Consider the following 23015-nt stretch of genomic DNA (forward strand, 5'->3'; position numbering starts at 1 on the left):
CTGAATGTGAAAGCCTGCTTTTGCCTACGCTCTGAAGTAGCTCGTCAAAGTCGCCGGTATCTGTGGTGTAGCGGTTATCAAGTTCGCCTCGCACGTGAAAGGTCCCTGGCCTGAAATCAGGCAGAAACACAATTGTTGTTATTTTAAGATGACATTTACTCTCAAGCTGTGTCAGTGGGTTGACTAAGTTCTTACACATGCTTGCTCCGTAAAACAACCTGAAATCACAGAATGGCACACATAGAGACTACCTTCCAAACCGTCTTAAGTACAAAAACAAAAGGTTACGGGACTCTTGGCATCGTACGCAAGACAGAGGTGGTGTAATGCCGAAACCCGGGATCAAACCAGGGGACCTTTAGATCTTCAGTCTAACGCTCTCCCAACTGAGCTATTTCGGCACAACAACCGATGACTTCTTCTGGCCATCATTTGCAAATGCAAGCCTCCTCAACCAAGCCGAAGACATATTGCGGGAAATTTCAACTGTCCGGGACAAAGGCAAAAAGACTCTCCCCGTCGGGGAATCGAACCCCGGTCTTCCGCGTGACAGGCGGAGATACTGTCCACTATACTAACGAGGACTGGAAAAGCACTGCTCGTTTGCAGTCACGCGAGAGTAGTCGCTGGACAAAGGCTGTGTGCCTTTGACTGAGCGGACCATTACTGGCTAAAGTTGCAATGGTCGTCGTTCAATTTCAGTTGTGAGTACCTGTTGAGGAGTTCCTTTCCTGCAATTGCATGCCCTCTTCTTGGTGCACGCGATATGGCAAACAGCATGTGCAAATTGGTCAAAGAAATCGAAAAGGGCAAGCAGCAAGTGCAAATTGGTCAAAGAAATCGAAAAGGATTATGCGAGACTACAGAAGAAAGTTAAGAACCAATTTCTAAACAGCCTCAGTTTGGACAAAGCCACCACATACTATTAATCGAAATAGAGACTTTCTCCAATGAAAAATAGCTGCACTTGCAGCAGCAGCCCTAGGATGTCAATTACAACAGGCGGAGATCCTGTCCACTATACTAACGAGGACTGGAACAGCACTGGCCCCGGCCATGCCCCTGGTGTACTTACGCCGTTCTGATGCCATTACTTTTAATCGCTCAAGGTTGGACAAAAATGAATCAATTGTCAAATTACGCCCCTACGTTCTCCGTCAATCTGCATTTGAAAAGGAACGTTACCTACGGGCCTGAATGTGAAAACCTGCTTTTGCCTGTTAGATCTTTTGCAGTCACTCCAGAGTAGTCGCCGAAAAAAGGCTGTGTCTTTGACAGAGCGGACGATTACTGGCTAAAGTTGCAATGGTCGTTATTCAATTTCAGTTTTGAGTATCTGTTGACTACAATTGCGCGCCCTCTTCTTGTTGGACGCGATATGGCAAACAGCATGTGCAAATTGGTCAAAGAAATCAAAAAGGGTTTTGCGAGACTACAGAAGATTGTTAAGAACCAATTTCTAAACAGCCTTTGTTTCTCCCATGAAAAACAGCTGCACTGAAGAAGCAGCCCTAGGATGTCAATTACCACAGCTTCAATCCCCTCTCCACGCTACACTGGCTTAGCATTGGACCGATCAGCCTCCACATATGAGCATGGTCCCCATTAAGCTGAGAAAGTACCTATTGTGCACTAGGATTTTGGAAAGCCCCTTAGAGTCGACCTTGCACGATAATGTGTCGCTTTGTGGTTAGATGCTACCCTCTGAAAGTAATACCCTACGTGGCTAAATTCTGTAGTGTAGTGGATATCACCTTGGCCTAACATGCATAAAGGTCCCTCGTTCGAAATCAGGCAGAAACCCTTTTGCTATCCATTATCATGTGCACAGTCAGTCTGGGTGGATTGCCTTGTAAAAGGGGTTGTCTCAGCTCTAACAATTAGAAAGGCAACACTTTTGGTTTTAGTACTACAAAGTTCGATAAAGATCCTTTCATCCCAAAACCCCTGAGGAGTAAACTTCCACGACCGTGGTATTCTTCTTGCTGGGAAGCTACGCTCTGAAGTAGCTCGTCAAAGTCGCCGATTTCTGTGGTGTAGCGGTTATCAAGTTCGCCTCACACGTGAAAGGTCCCTGGCCTGAAACCAGGCAGAAACACGATTGTTGTTATTTTAAGATGACATTCACACTCAAGCTGTGTCAGTGGGTTGACTAAGTTCTTACACATGCTTGCAATGGTCGTCGTTCAATTTCAGTTTTGAGTTACCTGTTGAGGAGTTCCTTTCCTGCAATTGCATGCCCTCTTCTTGGTGCACGCGATATGGCAAACAGCATGTGCAAATTGGTCAAAGAAATTGAAAAGGGTTATGCGAGACTACAGAGAAAATTAAGAACCAATTTCTAAACAGCCTCAGTTTGGACAAAGCCACCACATACTATTAATCGAAATAGAGACTTTCTCCAATGAAAAATAGCTGCACTTGCAGCAGCAGCCCTAGGATGTCAATTACAACAGGCGGAGATCCTGTCCACTATACTAACGAGGACTGGAACAGCACTGGGCCCGGCCATGCCCCTGGTGTAGTTACGCTGTTCTGATGCCATTACTTTTAATCGCTCAAGGTTGGACAAAAATGCATCACTTGTCAAATTACGCCCCTACGTTCTCCGGCAATCTGCATTTGAAAAGGAACGTTACCTACGGGCCTGAATGTGAAAGCCTGCTTTTGCCTACGCTCTGAAGTAGCTCGTCAAAGTCGCCGGTATCTGTGGTGTAGCGGTTATCAAGTTTGCCTCACACGTGAAAGGTCCCTGGCCTGAAATCAGGCAGAAACACAATTGTTGTTATTTTAAGATGACATTTACACTCAAGCTGTGTCAGTGGGTTGACTAAGTTCTTACACATGCTTGCTCCGTAAAACAACCTGAAATCACAGAATGGCACACATAGAGACTACCTTCCAAACCGTCTTAAGTACAAAAACAAAAGGTTAGGGGACTCTTGGCATCGTACGCAAGACAGAGGTGGTGTAATGCCGAAGCCCGGGATCGAACCAGGGACCTTTAGATCTTCAGTCTAACGCTCTCCCAACTGAGCTATTTTGGCACAACACCCGATGACTTCTTCTGGCCATCATTTGGAAATGCAAGCCTCCTCAACCAAGCCGAAGACGTATTGCGGGAAATTTCAACTGTCCGGGACAAAGGCAAAAAGACTCTCCCCGTCGGGGAATCGAACCCCGGTCTTCCGCGTGACAGGCGGAGATACTGTCCACTATACTAACGAGGACTGGAAAAGCACTGCTCGTTTGCAGTCACGCCAGAGTAGTCGCTGGACAAAGGCTGTGTGCCTCTGACTGAGCGGACCATTACTGGCTAAAGTTGCAATGGTCGTCGTTCAATTTCAGTTTTGAGTACCTGTTGAGGAGTTCCTTTCCTGCAATTGCATGCCCTCTTCTTGGTGCACGCGATATGGCAAACAGCATGTGCAAATTGGTCAAAGAAATCAAAAAGGGTTTTGCGAGACTACAGAAGATTGTTAAAAACCAATTTCTAAACAGCCTTTGTTTCTCCCATGAAAAACAGCTGCACTGAAGAAGCAGCCCTAGGATGTCAATTACCACAGCTTCAATCCCCTCTCCACGCTACACTGGCTTAGCATTGGACCGATCAGCCTCCACATATGAGCATGGTCCCCATTAAGCTGAGAAAGTACCTATTGTGCACTAGGATTTTGGAAAGCCCCTTAGAGTCGACCTAGCACGATAATGTGTCGCTTTGTGGTTAGATGCTACCCTCTGAAAGTAATACCCTACGTGGCTAAATTCTGTAGTGTAGTGGATATCACCTTGGCCTAACATGCATAAAGGTCCCTCGTTCGAAATCAGGCAGAAACCCTTTTGCTATCCATTATCATGTGCACAGTCAGTCTGGGTGGATTGCCTTGTAAAAGGGGTTGTCTCAGCTCTAACAATTAGAAAGGCAACACTTTTGGTTTTAGTACTACAAAGTTCGATAAAGATCCTTTCATCCCAAAACCCCTGAGGAGTAAACTTCCACGACCGTGGTATTCTTCTTGCTGGGAAGCTACGCTCTGAAGTAGCTCGTCAAAGTCGCCGATTTCTGTGGTGTAGCGGTTATCAAGTTCGCCTCACACGTGAAAGGTCCCTGGCCTGAAACCAGGCAGAAACACAATTGTTGTTATTTTAAGATGACATTCACACTCAAGCTGTGTCAGTGGGTTGACTAAGTACTTACACATGCTTGCAATGGTCGTCGTTCAATTTCAGTTTTGAGTTACCTGTTGAGGAGTTCCTTTCCTGCAATTGCATGCCCTCTTCTTGGTGCACGCGATATGGCAAACAGCATGTGCAAATTGGTCAAAGAAATTGAAAAGGGTTATGCGAGACTACAGAGAAAATTAAGAACCAATTTCTAAACAGCCTCAGTTTGGACAAAGCCACCACATACTATTAATCGAAATAGAGACTTTCTCCAATGAAAAATAGCTGCACTTGCAGCAGCAGCCCTAGGATGTCAATTACAACAGGCGGAGATCCTGTCCACTATACTAACGAGGACTGGAACAGCACTGGGCCCGGCCATGCCCCTGGTGTAGTTACGCTGTTCTGATGCCATTACTTTTAATCGCTCAAGGTTGGACAAAAATGCATCACTTGTCAAATTACGCCCCTACGTTCTCCGGCAATCTGCATTTGAAAAGGAACGTTACCTACGGGCCTGAATGTGAAAGCCTGCTTTTGCCTACGCTCTGAAGTAGCTCGTCAAAGTCGCCGGTATCTGTGGTGTAGCGGTTATCAAGTTTGCCTCACACGTGAAAGGTCCCTGGCCTGAAATCAGGCAGAAACACAATTGTTGTTATTTTAAGATGACATTTACACTCAAGCTGTGTCAGTGGGTTGACTAAGTTCTTACACATGCTTGCTCAGTAAAACAACCTGAAATCACAGAATGGCACACATAGAGACTACCTTCCAAACCGTCTTAAGTACAAAAACAAAAGGTTAGGGGACTCTTGGCATCGTACGCAAGACAGAGGTGGTGTAATGCCGAAGCCCGGGATCGAACCAGGGACCTTTAGATCTTCAGTCTAACGCTCTCCCAACTGAGCTATTTTGGCACAACACCCGATGACTTCTTCTGGCCATCATTTGGAAATGCAAGCCTCGTCAACCAAGGCGAAGACGTATTGCGGGAAATTTCAACTGTCCGGGACAAAGGCAAAAAGACTCTCCCCGTCGGGGAATCGAACCCCGGTCTTCCGCGTGACAGGCGGAGATACTGTCCACTATACTAACGAGGACTGGAAAAGCACTGCTCGTTTGCAGTCACGCCAGAGTAGTCGCTGGACAAAGGCTGTGTGCCTCTGACTGAGCGGACCATTACTGGCTAAAGTTGCAATGGTCGTCGTTCAATTTCAGTTTTGAGTACCTGTTGAGGAGTTCCTTTCCTGCAATTGCATGCCCTCTTCTTGGTGCACGCGATATGGCAAACAGCATGTGCAAATTGGTAAAAGAAATCGAAAAGGGTTATGCGAGACTACAGAAGAAAGTTAAGAACCAATTTCTAAACAGCCTCAGTTTGGACAAAGCCACCACATACTATTAATCGAAATAGAGACTTTCTCCCATGAAAAATAGCTGCACTTGCAGCAGCAGCCCTAGGATGTCAATTACAACAGGCGGAGATACTGTCCACTATACTAACGAGGACTGGAACAGCACTGCCCCCGGCCATGCCCCTGGTGTAGTTACGCCGTTCTGATGCCATTACTTTTACTCGCTCAAGGTTGGACAAAAATGAATCAATTGTCAAATTACGCTCCTACGTTCTCCGTCAATCTGCATTTGAAAAGGAACGTTACCTACGGGCCTGAATGTGAAAACCTGCTTTTGCCTGTTAGATCTTTTGCAGTCACTCCAGAGTAGTCGCCGAAAAAAGGCTGTGTCTTTGACAGAGCGGACGATTACTGGTTAAAGTTGCAATGGTCGTTATTCAATTTCAGTTTTGAGTATCTGTTGACTACAATTGCGCGCCCTCTTCTTGTTGGACGCGATATGGCAAACAGCATGTGCAAATTGGTCAAAGAAATCAAAAAGGGTTTTGCGAGACTACAGAAGATTGTTAAGAACCAATTTCTAAACAGCCTTTGTTTCTCCAATGAAAAACAGCTGCACTGAAGAAGCAGCCCTAGGATGTCAATTACCACAGCTTCAATCCCCTCTCCACGCTACACTGGCTTAGCATTGGACCGATCAGCCTCCACATATGAGCATGGTCCCCATTAAGCTGAGAAAGTACCTATTGTGCACTAGGATTTTGGAAAGCCCCTTAAAGTCGACCTTGCACGATAATGTGTCGCTTTGTGGTTAGATGCTACCCTCTGAAAGTAATACCCTACGTGGCTAAATTCTGTAGTGTAGTGGATATCACCTTGGCCTAACATGCATAAAGGTCCCTCGTTCGAAATCAGGCAGAAACCCTTTTGCTATCCATTATCATGTGCACAGTCAGTCTGGGTGGATTGCCTTGTAAAAGGGGTTGTCTCAGCTCTAACAATTAGAAAGGCAACACTTTTGGTTTTAGTACTACAAAGTTCGATAAAGATCCTTTCATCCCAAAACCCCTGAGGAGTAAACTTCCACGACCGTGGTATTCTTCTTGCTGGGAAGCTACGCTCTGAAGTAGCTCGTCAAAGTCGCCGATTTCTGTGGTGTAGCGGTTATCAAGTTCGCCTCACACGTGAAAGGTCCCTGGCCTGAAACCAGGCAGAAACACAATTGTTGTTATTTTAAGATGACATTCACACTCAAGCTGTGTCAGTGGGTTGACTAAGTACTTACACATGCTTGCAATGGTCGTCGTTCAATTTCAGTTTTGAGTTACCTGTTGAGGAGTTCCTTTCCTGCAATTGCATGCCCTCTTCTTGGTGCACGCGATATGGCAAACAGGATGTGCAAATTGGTCAAAGAAATCGAAAAGGGCAAGCAGCAAGTGCAAATTGGTCAAAGAAATCGAAAAGGGTTATGCGAGACTACAGAAGAAAGTTAAGAACCAATTTCTAAACAGCCTCAGTTTGGACAAAGCCACCACATACTATTAATGGAAATAGAGACTTTCTCCCATGAAAAATAGCTGCACTTGCAGCAGCAGCCCTAGGATGTCAATTACAACAGGCGGAGATACTGTCCACTATACTAACGAGGACTGGAACAGCACTGCCCCCGGCCATGCCCCTGGTGTAGTTACGCCGTTCTGATGCCATTACTTTTACTCGCTCAAGGTTGGACAAAAATGAATCAATTGTCAAATTACGCTCCTACGTTCTCCGTCAATCTGCATTTGAAAAGGAACGTTACCTACGGGCCTGAATGTGAAAACCTGCTTTTGCCTGTTAGATCTTTTGCAGTCACTCCAGAGTAGTCGCCGAAAAAAGGCTGTGTCTTTGACAGAGCGGACGATTACTGGTTAAAGTTGCAATGGTCGTTATTCAATTTCAGTTTTGAGTATCTGTTGACTACAATTGCGCGCCCTCTTCTTGTTGGACGCGATATGGCAAACAGCATGTGCAAATTGGTCAAAGAAATCAAAAAGGGTTTTGCGAGACTACAGAAGATTGTTAAGAACCAATTTCTAAACAGCCTTTGTTTCTCCCATGAAAAACAGCTGCACTGAAGAAGCAGCCCTAGGATGTCAATTACCACAGCTTCAATCCCCTCTCCACGCTACACTGGCTTAGCATTGGACCGATCAGCCTCCACATATGAGCATGGTCCCCATTAAGCTGAGAAAGTACCTATTGTGCACTAGGATTTTGGAAAGCCCCTTAGAGTGGACCTTGCACGATAATGTGTCGCTTTGTGGTTAGATGCTACCCTCTGAAAGTAATACCCTACGTGGCTAAATTCTGTAGTGTAGTGGATATCACCTTGGCCTAACATGCATAAAGGTCCCTCGTTCGAAATCAGGCAGAAACCCTTTTGCTATCCATTATCATGTGCACAGTCAGTCTGGGTGGATTGCCTTGTAAAAGGGGTTGTCTCAGCTCTAACAATTAGAAAGGCAACACTTTTGGTTTTAGTACTACAAAGTTCGATAAAGATCCTTTCATCCCAAAACCCCTGAGGAGTAAACTTCCACGACCGTGGTATTCTTCTTGCTGGGAAGCTACGCTCTGAAGTAGCTCGTCAAAGTCGCCGATTTCTGTGGTGTAGCGGTTATCAAGTTCGCCTCACACGTGAAAGGTCCCTGGCCTGAAACCAGGCAGAAACACAATTGTTTTTATTTTAAGATGACATTCACACTCAAGCTGTGTCAGTGGGTTGACTAAGTACTTACACATGCTTGCAATGGTCGTCGTTCAATTTCAGTTTTGAGTTACCTGTTGAGGAGTTCCTTTCCTGCAATTGCATGCCCTCTTCTTGGTGCACGCGATATGGCAAACAGCATGTGCAAATTGGTCAAAGAAATTGAAAAGGGTTATGCGAGACTACAGAGAAAATTAAGAACCAATTTCTAAACAGCCTCAGTTTGGACAAAGCCACCACATACTATTAATCGAAATAGAGACTTTCTCCAATGAAAAATAGCTGCACTTGCAGCAGCAGCCCTAGGATGTCAATTACAACAGGCGGAGATCCTGTCCACTATACTAACAAGGACTGGAACAGCACTGGGCCCGGCCATGCCCCTGGTGTAGTTACGCTGTTCTGATGCCATTACTTTTAATCGCTCAAGGTTGGACAAAAATGCATCACTTGTCAAATTACGCCCCTACGTTCTCCGGCAATCTGCATTTGAAAAGGAACGTTACCTACGGGCCTGAATGTGAAAGCCTGCTTTTGCCTACGCTCTGAAGTAGCTCGTCAAAGTCGCCGGTATCTGTGGTGTAGCGGTTATCAAGTTTGCCTCACACGTGAAAGGTCCCTGGCCTGAAATCAGGCAGAAACACAATTGATGTTATTTTAAGATGACATTTACACTCAAGCTGTGTCAGTGGGTTGACTAAGTTCTTACACATGCTTGCTCCGTAAAACAACCTGAAATCACAGAATGGCACACATAGAGACTACCTTCCAAACCGTCTTAAGTACAAAAACAAAAGGTTAGGGGACTCTTGGCATCGTACGCAAGACAGAGGTGGTGTAATGCCAAAGCCCGGGATCGAACCAGGGACCTTTAGATCTTCAGTCTAACGCTCTCCCAACTGAGCTACTTTGGCACAACACCCGATGACTTCTTCTGGCCATCATTTGGAAATGCAAGCCTCCTCAACCAAGCCGAAGACTTATTGCGGGAAATTTCAACTGTCCGGGACAAAGGCAAAAAGACTCTCCCCGTCGGGGAATCGAACCCCGGTCTTCCGCGTGACAAGCGGAGATACTGTCCACTATACTAACGAGGACTGGAAAAGCACTGCTCGTTTGCAGTCACGCCAGAGTAGTCGCTGGACAAAGGCTGTGTGCCTTTGACTGAGCGGACCATTACTGGCTAAAGTTGCAATGGTCGTCGTTCAATTTCAGTTTTGAGTACCTGTTGAGGAGTTCCTTTCCTGCAATTGCATGCCCTCTTCTTGGTGCACGCGATATGGCAAACAGCATGTGCAAATTGGTCAAAGAAATCGAAAAGGGCAAGCAGCAAGTGCAAATTGGTCAAAGAAATCGGAAAGGGTTATGCGAGACTACAGAAGAAAGTTAAGAACCAATTTCTAAACAGCCTCAGTTTGGACAAAGCCACCACATACTATTAATCGAAATAGAGACTTTCTCCCATGAAAAATAGCTGCACTTGCAGCAGCAGCCCTAGGATGTCAATTACAACAGGCGGAGATACTGTCCACTATACTAACGAGGACTGGAACAGCACTGCCCCCGGCCATGCCCCTGGTGTAGTTACGCCGTTCTGATGCCATTACTTTTACTCGCTCAAGGTTGGACAAAAATGAATCAATTGTCCAATTACGCTCCTACGTTCTCCGTCAATCTGCATTTGAAAAGGAACGTTACCTACGGGCCTGAATGTGAAAACTTGCTTTTGCCTGTTAGATCTTTTGCAGTCACTCCAGAGTAGTCGCCGAAAAAAGGCTGTGTCTTTGACAGAGCGGACGATTACTGGCTAAAGTTGCAATGGTCGTTATTCAATTTCAGTTTTGAGTATCTGTTGACTACAATTGCGCGCCCTCTTCTTGTTGGACGCGATATGGCAAACAGCATGTGCAAATTGGTCAAAGAAATCAAAAAGGGTTTTGCGAGACTACAGAAGATTGTTAAGAACCAATTTCTAAACAGCCTTTGTTTCTCCCATGAAAAACAGCTGCACTGAAGCAGCACCCCTAGGATGTCAATTACCACAGCTTCAATCCCCTCTCCACGCTACACTGGCTTAGCATTGGACCGATCAGCCTCCACATATGAGCATGGTCCCCATTAAGCTGACAAAGTACCTATTGTGCACTAGGATTTTGGAAAGCCCCTTAGAGTCGACCTTGCACGATAATGTGTCGCTTTGTGGTTAGATGCTACCCTCTGAAAGTAATACCCTACGTGGCTAAATTCTGTAGTGTAGTGGATATCACCTTGGCCTAACATGCATAAAGGTCCCTCGTTCGAAATCAGGCAGAAACCCTTTTGCTATCCATTATCATGTGCACAGTCAGTCTGGGTGGATTGCCTTGTAAAAGGGGTTGTCTCAGCTCTAACAATTAGAAAGGCAACACTTTTGGTTTTAGTACTACAAAGTTCGATAAAGATCCTTTCATCCCAAAACCCCTGAGGAGTAAACTTCCACGACCGTGGTATTCTTCTTGCTGGGAAGCTACGCTCTGAAGTAGCTCGTCAAAGTCGCCGATTTCTGTGGTGTAGCGGTTATCAAGTTCGCCTCACACGTGAAAGGTCCCTGGCCTGAAACCAGGCAGAAACACAATTGTTGTTATTTTAAGATGACATTCACACTCAAGCTGTGTCAGTGGGTTGACTAAGTTCTTACACATGCTTGCAATGGTCGTCGTTCAATTTCAGTTTTGAGTTACCTGTTGAGGAGTTCCTTTCCTGCAATTGCATGCCCTCTTCTTGGTGCACGCGATATGGCAAACAGCATGTGCAAATTGGTCAAAGAAATCGAAAAGGGTTATGCGAGACTACAGAAGAAAGTTAAGAACCAATTTCTAAACAGCCTCAGTTTGGACAAAGCCACCACATACTATTAATCGAAATAGAGACTTTCTCCAATGAAAAATAGCTGCACTTGCAGCAGCAGCCCTAGGATGTCAATTACAACAGGCGGAGATCCTGTCCACTATACTAACGAGGACTGGAACAGCACTGGCCCCGGCCATGCCCCTGGTGTACTTACGCTGTTCTGATGCCATTACTTTTAATCGCTCAAGGTTGGACAAAAATGCATCACTTGTCAAATTACGCCCCTACGTTCTCCGGCAATCTGCATTTGAAAAGGAACATTACCTACGGGCCTGAATGTGAAAGCCTGCTTTTGCCTACGCTCTGAAGTAGCTCGTCAAAGTCGCCGGTATCTGTGGTGTAGCGGTTATCAAGTTCGCCTCGCACGTGAAAGGTCCCTGGCCTGAAATCAGGCAGAAACACAATTGTTGTTATTTTAAGATGACATTTACTCTCAAGCTGTGTCAGTGGGTTGACTAAGTTCTTACACATGCTTGCTCCGTAAAACAACCTGAAATCACAGAATGGCACACATAGAGACTACCTTCCAAACCGTCTTAAGTACAAAAACAAAAGGTTACGGGACTCTTCGCATCGTACGCAAGACAGAGGTGGTGTAATGCCAAAACCCGGGATCAAACCAGGGGACCTTTAGATCTTCAGTCTAACGCTCTCCCAACTGAGCTATTTCGGCACAACAACCGATGACTTCTTTTGGCCATCATTTGCAAATGCAAGCCTCCTCAACCAAGCCGAAGACGTATTGCGGGAAATTTCAACGGTCCGGGACAAAGGCAAAAAGACTCTCCCCGTCAGGGAATCGAACCCGGTCTTCCGCGTGACAGGCGGAGATACTGTCCACTATACTAACGAGGACTGGAAAAGCACTGCTCGTTTGCAGTCACGCCAGAGTAGTCGCTGGACAAAGGCTGTGTGCCTTTGACTGAGCGGACCATTACTGGCTAAAGTTGCAATGGTCGTCGTTCAATTTCAGTTGTGAGTACCTGTTGAGGAGTTCCTTTCCTGCAATTGCATGCCCTCTTCTTGGTGCACGCGATATGGCAAACATGATGTGCAAATTGGTCAAAGAAATCGAAAAGGGCAAGCAGCAAGTGCAAATTGGTCAAAGAAATCGAAAAGGGTTATGCGAGACTACAGAAGAAAGTTAAGAACCAATTTCTAAACAGCCTCAGTTTGGACAAAGCCACCACATACTATTAATGGAAATAGAGACTTTCTCCCATGAAAAATAGCTGCACTTGCAGCAGCAGCCCTAGGATGTCAATTACAACAGGCGGAGATACTGTCCACTATACTAACGAGGACTGGAACAGCACTGCCCCCGGCCATGCCCCTGGTGTAGTTACGCCGTTCTGATGCCATTACTTTTACTCGCTCAAGGTTGGACAAAAATGAATCAATTGTCAAATTACGCTCCTACGTTCTCCGTCAATCTGCATTTGAAAAGGAACGTTACCTACGGGCCTGAATGTGAAAACCTGCTTTTGCCTGTTAGATCTTTTGCAGTCACTCCAGAGTAGTCGCCGAAAAAAGGCTGTGTCTTTGACAGAGCGGACGATTACTGGTTAAAGTTGCAATGGTCGTTATTCAATTTCAGTTTTGAGTATCTGTTGACTACAATTGCGCGCCCTCTTCTTGTTGGACGCGATATGGCAAACAGCATGTGCAAATTGGTCAAAGAAATCAAAAAGGGTTTTGCGAGACTACAGAAGATTGTTAAGAACCAATTTCTAAACAGCCTTTGTTTCTCCCATGAAAAACAGCTGCACTGAAGAAGCAGCCCTAGGATGTCAAATACCACAGCTTCAATCCCCTCTCCACGCTACACTGGCTTAGCATTGGACCGATCAGCCTCCACATATGAGCATGGTCCCCATTAAGCTGAGAAAGTACCTATTGTGCACTAGGATTTTGGAAAGCCCCTTAGAGTCGACCTTGCACGATAATGTGTCGCTTTGTGGTTAGATGCTACCCTCTGAAAGTAATACCCTACGTGGCTAAATTCTGTAGTGTAGTGGATATCACCTTGGCCTAACATGCATAAAGGTCCCTCGTTCGAAATCAGGCAGAAACCCTTTTGCTATCCATTATCATGTGCACAGTCAGTCTGGGTGGATTGCCTTGTAAAAGGGGTTGTCTCAGCTCTAACAATTAGAAAGGCAACACTTTTGGTTTTAGTACTACAAAGTTCGATAAAGATCCTTTCATCCCAAAACCCCTGAGGAGTAAACTTCCACGACCGTGGTATTCTTCTTGCTGGGAAGCTACGCTCTGAAGTAGCTCGTCAAAGTCGCCGATTTCTGTGGTGTAGCGGTTATCAAGTTCGCCTCACACGTGAAAGGTCCCTGGCCTGAAACCAGGCAGAAACACAATTGTTTTTATTTTAAGATGACATTCACACTCAAGCTGTGTCAGTGGGTTGACTAAGTACTTACACATGCTTGCAATGGTCGTCGTTCAATTTCAGTTTTGAGTTACCTGTTGAGGAGTTCCTTTCCTGCAATTGCATGCCCTCTTCTTGGTGCACGCGATATGGCAAACAGCATGTGCAAATTGGTCAAAGAAATTGAAAAGGGTTATGCGAGACTACAGAGAAAATTAAGAACCAATTTCTAAACAGCCTCAGTTTGGACAAAGCCACCACATACTATTAATCGAAATAGAGACTTTCTCCAATGAAAAATAGCTGCACTTGCAGCAGCAGCCCTAGGATGTCAATTACAACAGGCGGAGATCCTGTCCACTATACTAACAAGGACTGGAACAGCACTGGGCCCGGCCATGCCCCTGGTGTAGTTACGCTGTTCTGATGCCATTACTTTTAATCGCTCAAGGTTGGACAAAAATGCATCACTTGTCAAATTACGCCCCTACGTTCTCCGGCAATCTGCATTTGAAAAGGAACGTTACCTACGGGCCTGAATGTGAAAGCCTGCTTTTGCCTACGCTCTGAAGTAGCTCGTCAAAGTCGCCGGTATCTGTGGTGTAGCGGTTATCAAGTTTGCCTCACACGTGAAAGGTCCCTGGCCTGAAATCAGGCAGAAACACAATTGTTGTTATTTTAAGATGACATTTACACTCAAGCTGTGTCAGTGGGTTGACTAAGTTCTTACACATGCTTGCTCCGTAAAACAACCTGAAATCACAGAATGGCACACATAGAGACTACCTTCCAAACCGTCTTAAGTACAAAAACAAAAGGTTAGGGGACTCTTGGCATCGTACGCAAGACAGAGGTGGTGTAATGCCAAAGCCCGGGATCGAACCAGGGACCTTTAGATCTTCAGTCTAACGCTCTCCCAACTGAGCTACTTTGGCACAACACCCGATGACTTCTTCTGGCCATCATTTGGAAATGCAAGCCTCCTCAACCAAGCCGAAGACTTATTGCGGGAAATTTCAACTGTCCAGGACAAAGGCAAAAAGACTCTCCCCGTCGGGGAATCGAACCCCGGTCTTCCGCGTGACAGGCGGAGATACTGTCCACTATACTAACGAGGACTGGAAAAGCACTGCTCGTTTGCAGTCACGCCAGAGTAGTCGCTGGACAAAGGCTGTGTGCCTTTGACTGAGCGGACCATTACTGGCTAAAGTTGCAATGGTCGTCGTTCAATTTCAGTTTTGAGTACCTGTTGAGGAGTTCCTTTCCTGCAATTGCATGCCCTCTTCTTGGTGCACGCGATATGGCAAACAGCATGTGCAAATTGGTCAAAGAAATCGAAAAGGGAAGCAGCAAGTGCAAATTGGTCAAAGAAATCGAAAAGGGTTATGCGAGACTACAGAAGAAAGTTAAGAACCAATTTCTAAACAGCCTCAGTTTGGACAAAGCCACCACATACTATTAATCGAAATAGAGACTTTCTCCCTTGAAAAATAGCTGCACTTGCAGCAGCAGCCCTAGGATGTCAATTACAACAGGCGGAGATACTGTCCACTATACTAACGAGGACTGGAACAGCACTGCCCCCGGCCATGCCCCTGGTGTAGTTACGCCGTTCTGATGCCATTACTTTTACTCGCTCAAGGTTGGACAAAAATGAATCAATTGTCAAATTACGCTCCTACGTTCTCCGTCAATCTGCATTTGAAAAGGAACGTTACCTACGGGCCTGAATGTGAAAACCTGCTTTTGCCTGTTAGATCTTTTGCAGTCACTCCAGAGTAGTCGCCGAAAAAAGGCTGTGTCTTTGACAGAGCGGACGATTACTGGTTAAAGTTGCAATGGTCGTTATTCAATTTCAGTTTTGAGTATCTGTTGACTACAATTGCGCGCCCTCTTCTTGTTGGACGCGATATGGCAAACAGCATGTGCAAATTGGTCAAAGAAATCAAAAAGGGTTTTGCGAGACTACAGAAGATTGTTAAGAACCAATTTCTAAACAGCCTTTGTTTCTCCCATGAAAAACAGCTGCACTGAAGAAGCAGCCCTAGGATGTCAATTACCACAGCTTCAATCCCCTCTCCACGCTACACTGGCTTAGCATTGGACCGATCAGCCTCCACATATGAGCATGGTCCCCATTAAGCTGAGAAAGTACCTATTGTGCACTAGGATTTTGGAAAGCCCCTTAGAGTCGACCTTGCACGATAATGTGTCGCTTTGTGGTTAGATGCTACCCTCTGAAAGTAATACCCTACGTGGCTAAATTCTGTAGTGTAGTGGATATCACCTTGGCCTAACATGCATAAAGGTCCCTCGTTCGAAATCAGGCAGAAACCCTTTTGCTATCCATTATCATGTGCACAGTCAGTCTGGGTGGATTGCCTTGTAAAAGGGGTTGTCTCAGCTCTAACAATTAGAAAGGCAACACTTTTGGTTTTAGTACTACAAAGTTCGATAAAGATCCTTTCATCCCAAAACCCCTGAGGAGTAAACTTCCACGACCGTGGTATTCTTCTTGCTGGGAAGCTACGCTCTGAAGTAGCTCGTCAAAGTCGCCGATTTCTGTGGTGTAGCGGTTATCAAGTTCGCCTCACACGTGAAAGGTCCCTGGCCTGAAACCAGGCAGAAACACAATTGTTGTTATTTTAAGAAGACATTCACACTCAAGCTGTGTCAGTGGGTTGACTAAGTACTTACACATGCTTGCAATGGTCGTCGTTCAATTTCAGTTTTGAGTTACCTGTTGAGGAGTTCCTTTCCTGCAATTGCATGCCCTCCTCTTGGTGCACGCGATATGGCAAACAGCATGTGCAAATTGGTCAAAGAAATTGAAAAGGGTTATGCGAGACTACAGAGAAAATTAAGAACCAATTTCTAAACAGCCTCAGTTTGGACAAAGCCACCACATACTATTAATCGAAATAGAGACTTTCTCCAATGAAAAATAGCTGCACTTGCAGCAGCAGCCCTAGGATGTCAATTACAACAGGCGGAGATCCTGTCCACTATACTAACGAGGACTGGAACAGCACTGGGCCCGGCCATGCCCCTGGTGTAGTTACGCTGTTCTGATGCCATTACTTTTAATCGCTCAAGGTTGGACAAAAATGCATCACTTGTCAAATTACGCCCCTACGTTCTCCGGCAATCAGCATTTGAAAAGGAACGTTACCTACGGGCCTGAATGTGAAAGCCTGCTTTTGCCTACGCTCTGAAGTAGCTCGTCAAAGTCGCCGGTATCTGTGGTGTAGCGGTTATCAAGTTTGCCTCACACGTGAAAGGTCCCTGGCCTGAAATCAGGCAGAAACACAATTGTTGTTATTTTAAGATGACATTTACACTCAAGCTGTGTCAGTGGGTTGACTAAGTTCTTACACATGCTTGCTCCGTAAAACAACCTGAAATCACAGAATGGCACACATAGAGACTACCTTCCAAACCGTCTTAAGTACAAAAACAAAAGGTTAGGGGACTCTTGGCATCGTACGCAAGACAGAGGTGGTGTAATGCCGAAGCCCGGGATCGAACCAGGGACCTTTAGATCTTCAGTCTAACGCTCTCCCAACTGAGCTATTTTGGCACAACACCCGATGACTTCTTCTGGCCATCATTTGGAAATGCAAGCCTCCTCAACCAAGCCGAAGACGTATTGCGGGAAATTTCAACTGACCGGGACAAAGGCAAAAAGACTCTCCCCGTCGGGGAATCGAACCCCGGTCTTCCGCGTGACAAGCGGAGATACTGTCCACTATACTAACGAGGACTGGAAAAGCACTGCTCGTTTGCAGTCACGCCAGAGTAGTCGCTGGACAAAGGCTGTGTGCCTTTGACTGAGCGGACCATTACTGGCTAAAGTTGCAATGGTCGTCGTTCAATTTCAGTTTTGAGTACCTGTTGAGGAGTTCCTTTCCTGCAATTGCATGCCCTCTTCTTGGTGCACGCGATATGGCAAACAGCATGTGCAAATTGGTCAAAGAAATCGAAAAGGGCAAGCAGCAAGTGCAAATTGGTCAAAGAAATCGGAAAGGGTTATGCGAGACTACAGAAGAAAGTTAAGAACCAATTTCTAAACAGCCTCAGTTTGGACAAAGCCACCACATACTATTAATCGAAATAGAGACTTTCTCCCATGAAAAATAGCTGCACTTGCAGCAGCAGCCCTAGGATGTCAATTACAACAGGCGGAGATACTGTCCACTATACTAACGAGGACTGGAACAGCACTGCCCCCGGCCATGCCCCTGGTGTAGTTACGCCGTTCTGATGCCATTACTTTTACTCGCTCAAGGTTGGACAAAAATGAATCAATTGTCCAATTACGCTCCTACGTTCTCCGTCAATCTGCATTTGAAAAGGAACGTTACCTACGGGCCTGAATGTGAAAACTTGCTTTTGCCTGTTAGATCTTTTGCAGTCACTCCAGAGTAGTCGCCGAAAAAAGGCTGTGTCTTTGACAGAGCGGACGATTACTGGCTAAAGTTGCAATGGTCGTTATTCAATTTCAGTTTTGAGTATCTGTTGACTACAATTGCGCGCCCTCTTCTTGTTGGACGCGATATGGCAAACAGCATGTGCAAATTGGTCAAAGAAATCAAAAAGGGTTTTGCGAGACTACAGAAGATTGTTAAGAACCAATTTCTAAACAGCCTTTGTTTCTCCCATGAAAAACAGCTGCACTGAAGCAGCACCCCTAGGATGTCAATTACCACAGCTTCAATCCCCTCTCCACGCTACACTGGCTTAGCATTGGACCGATCAGCCTCCACATATGAGCATGGTCCCCATTAAGCTGACAAAGTACCTATTGTGCACTAGGATTTTGGAAAGCCCCTTAGAGTCGACCTTGCACGATAATGTGTCGCTTTGTGGTTAGATGCTACCCTCTGAAAGTAATACCCTACGTGGCTAAATTCTGTAGTGTAGTGGATATCACCTTGGCCTAACATGCATAAAGGTCCCTCGTTCGAAATCAGGCAGAAACCCTTTTGCTATCCATTATCATGTGCACAGTCAGTCTGGGTGGATTGCCTTGTAAAAGGGGTTGTCTCAGCTCTAACAATTAGAAAGGCAACACTTTTGGTTTTAGTACTACAAAGTTCGATAAAGATCCTTTCATCCCAAAACCCCTGAGGAGTAAACTTCCACGACCGTGGTATTCTTCTTGCTGGGAAGCTACGCTCTGAAGTAGCTCGTCAAAGTCGCCGATTTCTGTGGTGTAGCGGTTATCAAGTTCGCCTCACACGTGAAAGGTCCCTGGCCTGAAACCAGGCAGAAACACAATTGTTGTTATTTTAAGATGACATTCACACTCAAGCTGTGTCAGTGGGTTGACTAATGGTCGTCGTCGTTCAATTTCAGTTTTGAGTTACCTGTTGAGGAGTTCCTTTCCTGCAATTGCATGCCCTCTTCTTGGTGCACGCGATATGGCAAACAGCATGTGCAAATTGGTCAAAGAAATTGAAAAGGGTTATGCGAGACTACAGAGAAAATTAAGAACCAATTTCTAAACAGCCTCAGTTTGGACAAAGCCACCACATACTATTAATCGAAATAGAGACTTTCTCCAATGAAAAATAGCTGCACTTGCAGCAGCAGCCCTAGGATGTCAATTACAACAGGCGGAGATCCTGTCCACTATACTAACGAGGACTGGAACAGCACTGGCCCCGGCCATGCCCCTGGTGTACTTACGCTGTTCTGATGCCATTACTTTTAATCGCTCAAGGTTGGACAAAAATGCATCACTTGTCAAATTACGCCCCTACGTTCTCCGGCAATCTGCATTTGAAAAGGAACGTTACCTACAGGCCTGAATGTGAAAGCCTGCTTTTGCCTACGCTCTGAAGTAGCTCGTCAAAGTCGCCGGTATCTGTGGTGTAGCGGTTATCAAGTTTGCCTCGCACGTGAAAGGTCCCTGGCCTGAAATCAGGCAGAAACACAATTGTTGTTATTTTAAGATGACATTTACACTCAAGCTGTGTCAGTGGGTTGACTAAGTTCTTACACATGCTTGCTCCGTAAAACAACCTGAAATCACAGAATGGCACACATAGAGACTACCTTCCAAACCGTCTTAAGTACAAAAACAAAAGGTTAGGGGACTCTTGGCATCGTACGCAAGACAGAGGTGGTGTAATGCCGAAGCCCGGGATCGAACCAGGGACCTTTAGATCTTCAGTCTAACGCTCTCCCAACTGAGCTATTTTGGCACAACACCCGATGACTTCTTCTGGCCATCATTTGGAAATGCAAGCCTCCTCAACCAAGCCGAAGACGTATTGCGGGAAATTTCAACTGACAGGGACAAAGGCAAAAAGACTCTCCCCGTCGGGGAATCGAACCCCGGTCTTCCGCGTGACAAGCGGAGATACTGTCCACTATACTAACGAGGACTGGAAAAGCACTGCTCGTTTGCAGTCACGCCAGAGTAGTCGCTGGACAAAGGCTGTGTGCCTTTGACTGAGCGGACCATTACTGGCTAAAGTTGCAATGGTCGTCGTTCAATTTCAGTTTTGAGTACCTGTTGAGGAGTTCCTTTCCTGCAATTGCATGCCCTCTTCTTGGTGCACGCGATATGGCAAACAGCATGTGCAAATTGGTCAAAGAAATCGAAAAGGGCAAGCAGCAAGTGCAAATTGGTCAAAGAAATCGAAAAGGGTTATGCGAGACTACAGAAGAAAGTTAAGAACCAATTTCTAAACAGCCTCAGTTTGGACAAAGCCACCACATACTATTAATCGAAATAGAGACTTTCTCCCATGAAAAATAGCTGCACTTGCAGCAGCAGCCCTAGGATGTCAATTACAAAAGGCGGAGATACTGTCCACTATACTAACGAGGACTGGAACAGCACTGCCCCCGGCCATGCCCCTGGTGTAGTTACGCCGTTCTGATGCCATTACTTTTACTCGCTCAAGGTTGGACAAAAATGAATCAATTGTCCAATTACGCTCCTACGTTCTCCGTCAATCTGCATTTGAAAAGGAACGTTACCTACGGGCCTGAATGTGAAAACTTGCTTTTGCCTGTTAGATCTTTTGCAGTCACTCCAGAGTAGTCGCCGAAAAAAGGCTGTGTCTTTGACAGAGCGGACGATTACTGGCTAAAGTTGCAATGGTCGTTATTCAATTTCAGTTTTGAGTATCTGTTGACTACAATTGCGCGCCCTCTTCTTGTTGGACGCGATATGGCAAACAGCATGTGCAAATTGGTCAAAGAAATCAAAAAGGGTTTTGCGAGACTACAGAAGATTGTTAAGAACCAATTTCTAAACAGCCTTTGTTTCTCCCATGAAAAACAGCTGCACTGAAGCAGCACCCCTAGGATGTCAATTACCACAGCTTCAATCCCCTCTCCACGCTACACTGGCTTAGCATTGGACCGATCAGCCTCCACATATGAGCATGGTCCCCATTAAGCTGAGAAAGTACCTATTGTGCACTAGGATTTTGGAAAGCCCCTTAGAGTCGACCTTGCACGATAATGTGTCGCTTTGTGGTTAGATGCTACCCTCTGAAAGTAATACCCTACGTGGCTAAATTCTGTAGTGTAGTGGATATCACCTTGGCCTAACATGCATAAAGGTCCCTCGTTCGAAATCAGGCAGAAACCCTTTTGCTATCCATTATCATGTGCACAGTCAGTCTGGGTGGATTGCCTTGTAAAAGGGGTTGTCTCAGCTCTAACAATTAGAAAGGCAACACTTTTGGTTTTAGTACTACAAAGTTCGATAAAGATCCTTTCATCCCAAAACCCCTGAGGAGTAAACTTCCACGACCGTGGTATTCTTCTTGCTGGGAAGCTACGCTCTGAAGTAGCTCGTCAAAGTCGCCGATTTCTGTGGTGTAGCGGTTATCAAGTTCGCCTCACACGTGAAAGGTCCCTGGCCTGAAACCAGGCAGAAACACAATTGTTGTTATTTTAAGATGACATTCACACTCAAGCTGTGTCAGTGGGTTGACTAAGTTCTTACACATGCTTGCAATGGTCGTCGTTCAATTTCAGTTTTGAGTTACCTGTTGAGGAGTTCCTTTCCTGCAATTGCATGCCCTCTTCTTGGTGCACGCGATATGGCAAACAGCATGTGCAAATTGGTCAAAGAAATCGAAAAGGGTTATGCGAGACTACAGAAGAAAGTTAAGAACCAATTTCTAAACAGCCTCAGTTTGGACAAAGCCACCACATACTATTAATCGAAATAGAGACTTTCTCCAATGAAAAATAGCTGCACTTGCAGCAGCAGCCCTAGGATGTCAATTACAACAGGCGGAGATCCTGTCCACTATACTAACGAGGACTGGAACAGCACTGGCCCCGGCCATGCCCCTGGTGTACTTACGCTGTTCTGATGCCATTACTTTTAATCGCTCAAGGTTGGACAAAAATGCATCACTTGTCAAATTACGCCCCTACGTTCTCCGGCAATCTGCATTTGAAAAGGAACGTTACCTACGGGCCTGAATGTGAAAGCCTGCTTTTGCCTACGCTCTGAAGTAGCTCGTCAAAGTCGCCGGTATCTGTGGTGTAGCGGTTATCAAGTTCGCCTCGCACGTGAAAGGTCCCTGGCCTGAAATCAGGCAGAAACACAATTGTTGTTATTTTAAGATGACATTTACTCTCAAGCTGTGTCAGTGGGTTGACTAAGTTCTTACACATGCTTGCTCCGTAAAACAACCTGAAATCACAGAATGGCACACATAGAGACTACCTTCCAAACCGTCTTAAGTACAAAAACAAAAGGTTACGGGACTCTTGGCATCGTACGCAAGACAGAGGTGGTGTAATGCCGAAACCCCGGATCAAACCAGGGGACCTTTAGATCTTCAGTCTAACGCTCTCCCAACTGAGCTATTTCGGCACAACAACCGATGACTTCTTTTGGCCATCATTTGCAAATGCAAGCCTCCTCAACCAAGCCGAAGACGTATTGCGGGAAATTTCAACTGTCCGGGACAAAGGCAAAAAGACTCTCCCCGTCAGGGAATCGAACCCCGGTCTTCCGCGTGACAGGCGGAGATACTGTCCACTATACTAACGAGGACTGGAAAAGCACTGCTCGTTTGCAGTCACGCCAGAGTAGTCGCTGGACAAAGGCTGTGTGCCTTTGACTGAGCGGACCATTACTGGCTAAAGTTGCAATGGTCGTCGTTCAATTTCAGTTGTGAGTACCTGTTGAGGAGTTCCTTTCCTGCAATTGCATGCCCTCTTCTTGGTGCACGCGATATGGCAAACAGCATGTGCAAATTGGTCAAAGAAATCGAAAAGGGCAAGCAGCAAGTGCAAATTGGTCAAAGAAATCGAAAAGGATTATGCGAGACTACAGAAGAAAGTTAAGAACCAATTTCTAAACAGCCTCAGTTTGGACAAAGCCACCACATACTATTAATCGAAATAGAGACTTTCTCCCATGAAAAATAGCTGCACTTGCAGTAGCAGCCCTAGGATGTCAATTACAACAGGCGGAGATCCTGTCCAC

General features: G+C 45.7%; 14 non-coding genes across 14 annotated transcripts; all 14 read right to left on the reverse strand.

The window, feature by feature from the left end:
- Positions 1-512: 512 nt before the first annotated feature.
- trnad-guc (transfer RNA aspartic acid (anticodon GUC)) lies at positions 513-584 on the reverse strand. The gene has a single exon. It is a non-coding gene; the product is annotated as a tRNA-Asp (tRNA).
- Positions 585-2974: 2390 nt separating this feature from the next.
- On the reverse strand, positions 2975-3047 carry trnaf-gaa (transfer RNA phenylalanine (anticodon GAA)). The gene has a single exon. It is a non-coding gene; the product is annotated as a tRNA-Phe (tRNA).
- Positions 3048-3158: 111 nt separating this feature from the next.
- On the reverse strand, positions 3159-3230 carry trnad-guc (transfer RNA aspartic acid (anticodon GUC)). Its single transcript has one exon. It is a non-coding gene; the product is annotated as a tRNA-Asp (tRNA).
- Positions 3231-5008: 1778 nt separating this feature from the next.
- trnaf-gaa (transfer RNA phenylalanine (anticodon GAA)) lies at positions 5009-5081 on the reverse strand. Its single transcript has one exon. It is a non-coding gene; the product is annotated as a tRNA-Phe (tRNA).
- A 111-nt stretch (positions 5082-5192) lies between these two features.
- On the reverse strand, positions 5193-5264 carry trnad-guc (transfer RNA aspartic acid (anticodon GUC)). Its single transcript has one exon. It is a non-coding gene; the product is annotated as a tRNA-Asp (tRNA).
- Positions 5265-9109: 3845 nt separating this feature from the next.
- Positions 9110-9182, reverse strand: trnaf-gaa (transfer RNA phenylalanine (anticodon GAA)). Its single transcript has one exon. It is a non-coding gene; the product is annotated as a tRNA-Phe (tRNA).
- A 111-nt stretch (positions 9183-9293) lies between these two features.
- trnad-guc (transfer RNA aspartic acid (anticodon GUC)) lies at positions 9294-9365 on the reverse strand. The gene has a single exon. It is a non-coding gene; the product is annotated as a tRNA-Asp (tRNA).
- Positions 9366-14402: 5037 nt separating this feature from the next.
- Positions 14403-14475, reverse strand: trnaf-gaa (transfer RNA phenylalanine (anticodon GAA)). The gene has a single exon. It is a non-coding gene; the product is annotated as a tRNA-Phe (tRNA).
- A 111-nt stretch (positions 14476-14586) lies between these two features.
- trnad-guc (transfer RNA aspartic acid (anticodon GUC)) lies at positions 14587-14658 on the reverse strand. Its single transcript has one exon. It is a non-coding gene; the product is annotated as a tRNA-Asp (tRNA).
- Positions 14659-17047: 2389 nt separating this feature from the next.
- trnaf-gaa (transfer RNA phenylalanine (anticodon GAA)) lies at positions 17048-17120 on the reverse strand. The gene has a single exon. It is a non-coding gene; the product is annotated as a tRNA-Phe (tRNA).
- Positions 17121-17231: 111 nt separating this feature from the next.
- trnad-guc (transfer RNA aspartic acid (anticodon GUC)) lies at positions 17232-17303 on the reverse strand. Its single transcript has one exon. It is a non-coding gene; the product is annotated as a tRNA-Asp (tRNA).
- A 2373-nt stretch (positions 17304-19676) lies between these two features.
- trnaf-gaa (transfer RNA phenylalanine (anticodon GAA)) lies at positions 19677-19749 on the reverse strand. The gene has a single exon. It is a non-coding gene; the product is annotated as a tRNA-Phe (tRNA).
- A 111-nt stretch (positions 19750-19860) lies between these two features.
- trnad-guc (transfer RNA aspartic acid (anticodon GUC)) lies at positions 19861-19932 on the reverse strand. The gene has a single exon. It is a non-coding gene; the product is annotated as a tRNA-Asp (tRNA).
- A 2576-nt stretch (positions 19933-22508) lies between these two features.
- Positions 22509-22580, reverse strand: trnad-guc (transfer RNA aspartic acid (anticodon GUC)). Its single transcript has one exon. It is a non-coding gene; the product is annotated as a tRNA-Asp (tRNA).
- Positions 22581-23015: the final 435 nt, after the last annotated feature.

This window comes from Channa argus, unplaced genomic scaffold, assembly GCF_033026475.1.
Source record: "Channa argus isolate prfri unplaced genomic scaffold, Channa argus male v1.0 Contig156, whole genome shotgun sequence".
Lineage (NCBI taxonomy): Eukaryota > Metazoa > Chordata > Actinopteri > Anabantiformes > Channidae > Channa > Channa argus.